This window comes from Pelophylax lessonae (assembly GCF_965119305.1).
Source record: "Pelophylax lessonae genome assembly, chromosome: 10".
Classification (NCBI taxonomy): Eukaryota; Metazoa; Chordata; class Amphibia; order Anura; family Ranidae; genus Pelophylax; species Pelophylax lessonae.
This window is the reverse complement of record NC_138777.1, coordinates 72,096,926-72,100,289: the sequence shown is the minus strand read 5'-3', so window position 1 is coordinate 72,100,289 and position 3,364 is coordinate 72,096,926.

The following is a 3,364-nucleotide window of genomic DNA, read 5'->3' as shown; positions in this document are numbered from 1 at the left end:
ACTCAGTCACCTCCCCCCACACACGTCAGTAAGCACCAGGCATACATTAACCCCTCCCTCTCCAATAAAATTAACCCCTTCCCTGCCAGTGTCATTTTTACAGTAACAGTGCATATATATAGCACTGATTACTGCAGTAATGTCACTGGTACCCCCAAAAGTGTCAAAAATGTCAGTTAGGGGTCCGATCTGTCCGCCGCAATGTCGCAGTCCCGCAAAATAAATCGCAGATCGCCGCCATTACTTGTTAAAAAAAAACCCACCAAAAATGACAGAAATCTTTCCCTTAGTTAGTAAACGCAATAACTTTTGCGCAAACCAATCAAAATACGCTTATTGTGATTTTTTTTAACCAAACATAGGTAGCAGAAAACAAATTGGCCAAAAATTTAAAAAAATTTAGATTTTTACATTTTTTTGGGGGGGAATTTCATATAAAAAAATGTGAAAAATATTGTTATTTTTTCAAAATTTACGCCATTTTTTTGTTTATATCGCAAAAAGTAAAAATCGCACAGGTGATCAAATACCACCAAAAGAAAGCTCTGTTTGTGGGAAAAAAAGGACGTACATTTTGTTTGGGTACGGCATCGCACGACCGCGCCATTGTCAGTTAAAGTTGCACAGTGCCGAATCGCAAAAAGTAAGACAGCAAAGGATCATTCCCGGCACCCACCGGCACCCACCAGCATCTATCACATGGCCGGTTACAGGTGCGTGGGGGGTAACACCCAGACAGTCACTAGACTACTCAGCGGCCGGGGAACGCCATAGGTATTCTCTTCAGTAAGAGGAGCGAACAGATAACTACAGAAATATGCCTAGAAGGTAAATCCGGAAGTGAGCGAGAAAGCAAAGAGAGAAAGTTCAATCTGCGACATCCAGAGACAAGCAGATTAGAGTCAGTAGAAAGGAGGGGAAAAAAGGGGGGGACAGAAAAGGGGGGGCAGAAGGATGACTGGCTATCTGCTTTTTGATGTAAGGGCCAGTTCACACCACATGCAGTCGAATGCATTTTTTTCCTGCATCAAAAAAGCATGGATAAAAATGTTATATGGTTTTCAATGGCATAGCTCACACCAGTGTGTTCCAGTTCCCGAAAAAAAGGAGCATGCTGCATTTTTTCTGCACTGGACTGTACTGGAACATGGTAAAATGCATTAAAAATGCACCAGAACACACCTAAACGCACTGGAGCACACATGTCCTTATTTAAGGATAACAAAAAAGAGGGGGCAAAAGTGCACTGGAACGCATCAAAAACACGCATTCAGAAAAGCATCTGGAACGCATCCAGACTGCGTTTCTATGGTGTGAACTGGTCCTAACGGCAAATTAATGGGCAATGCTGCTTAACCTTTTGCCGACTGCGCACAGTATATTTACTGCGGCAGTCAGCCCCGGCCAGGCAGAGTGACGTAGATCTACGTCGCTAGCCTGTGACCGGGTTTTGAGCCAATAGCGGGCGAGCGTGCGCTCGCTGAGGCGCGCACCCGCCCCGGCTCGTTCACAGAGGAGTCCGTTTTGTGACCGGCGGACCCGATGTCCGCCGGTCACACTACGATCGTCGGTAGAGCGGGAGAAAGACGGGTGGCTTATGTAAACAAGCCGCCTGTCATTCTCCCCTGTGTAAAAATGGAGATCAGACGGTTCTACTATGTAGAACCGTTGATCTCTGTTTTTACAATAGGAGACCTGTCCCATCACAGTTAGAAACACGCCCCTAGGACACACTTAACCCCTCCCTCTCCAATACAGTTAACCCCTTCCCTGCCAGTGTCATTTTTACAGTAACAGTGCATATGTATAGCACTGATTACTGCAGTAATGTCACTGGTACCCCCAAAAGTGTAAAAAATGTCAGTCAAGGGTCCGATCTGCCCGCCGCAATGTCGCAGTACCGCAAAAAAATCGCAAATCGCCGCCATTACTCGCTTTTTGCGTTTTTTTTTACCAAACATATGTAGCATAAAACAAATTGGCCGAAAATGTTAAAAAAATTTGGATTTTTACATTTTTTTGGGGGGAATTTCATATAAAAATAGTGAAAAATATTATTTTTGCAAAATTTACGCTCTTTTTTTGTTTATAGCGTATGATCAAAAAATCGCACAGGTGATCAAATACCACCAAAAGAAAGCTCTGTTTGTGGGAAAAAAAAGGACATGAAATTCGTTTAGGTACAGTGTCGCATGACCGCGCAATTGTCTGTTAAAGTCACGCAGTAAAAAAATCGCAAAAAAAAACCCTGGTCAGGAAGGGGGTAAAATCTTCCGGAGCTTAAGTGGTTAATGACAATAAAGTACAACTTCACTAAATAACAAATTCTATGCCACCCCCCCCCCCCTAATTCCTAAACTAACCAACAGATTTGAATGGGGATGTTCCTAAAGAGTCTGTAATCTCTTAATATATAATCATGTTCAAGTCTACGTGAACTTCGCAGGCATGACCAGAACCAAAAAGACCTTGGACCAGAGTAAGTAGACCTTAAAAGGAGGACCTGAAGGTCCTCAGGTACAGCTTCCTCTCCAGCAAGGAGAACAGTCAGCAACACAATAGTGACATTATCAAATCTAACTCCAAAATTCCTGAAAGTAGCAGTCTGAGGCCTTAAAGTAGAGGTATAGCCTAAGCTATTTTAGCTATACTTCTGTAGATAACAGGAGTGCAGTTCATTGTGCACTCCTGTGACCTGTTTTCAGCTAAAGCCCGCTGTCAGCTGATGTCACTCAGCTGGTCCAGGCTCAGGAAAGATCCAGACTTTTACAGGATCCACCCAAATGCCTGGACTGGAAGCTTGCTCAGCCTCTCAGCATGCCACTGAGAGCCTACGCCACTCCCTCCACAGCCCAGCACTCCAGTGAGCACTGGAGGGGCAGAGCAGAGAGTTGGTGACTGGCAGTCACCGCTCTCTGCTCAGAGCGGAGGGGGAGAATTGAGGACTCAGTAGTGTTTGATCGCTCAGTTTTCACAGTAAAGCTGGTGGGGGGACAGCTGAAGCTGGGATTGCGCTGCATCCATTTAGGTGGGTATGATTTTTATTCATTTTTTATATTCCCATACTTCTCTTTAAAAGAATATGTTACCCCAACATTTCAAATTCCTGATATGTGCCTGTTGTACTTGTGTTAAAAAATATTCTGTTCTCTTTGGATTGCTTCCTTTGTGTGAAATTCCTGGTGATCCTGCCAGTCTCCCTGCTTTCTAATTTCAAACTGACCAGACTAGGCATGAGAGCATATCCTTTTCACTGTAGTCGGTTTTCTGGCTGTGCTGGGAGAACAGCCTGCTTTTCCTCCAATTAACAGACTTGTGTTAACATGCCCCCCTGCACAGCCAATTACTGGGAAGATCAGTGTAG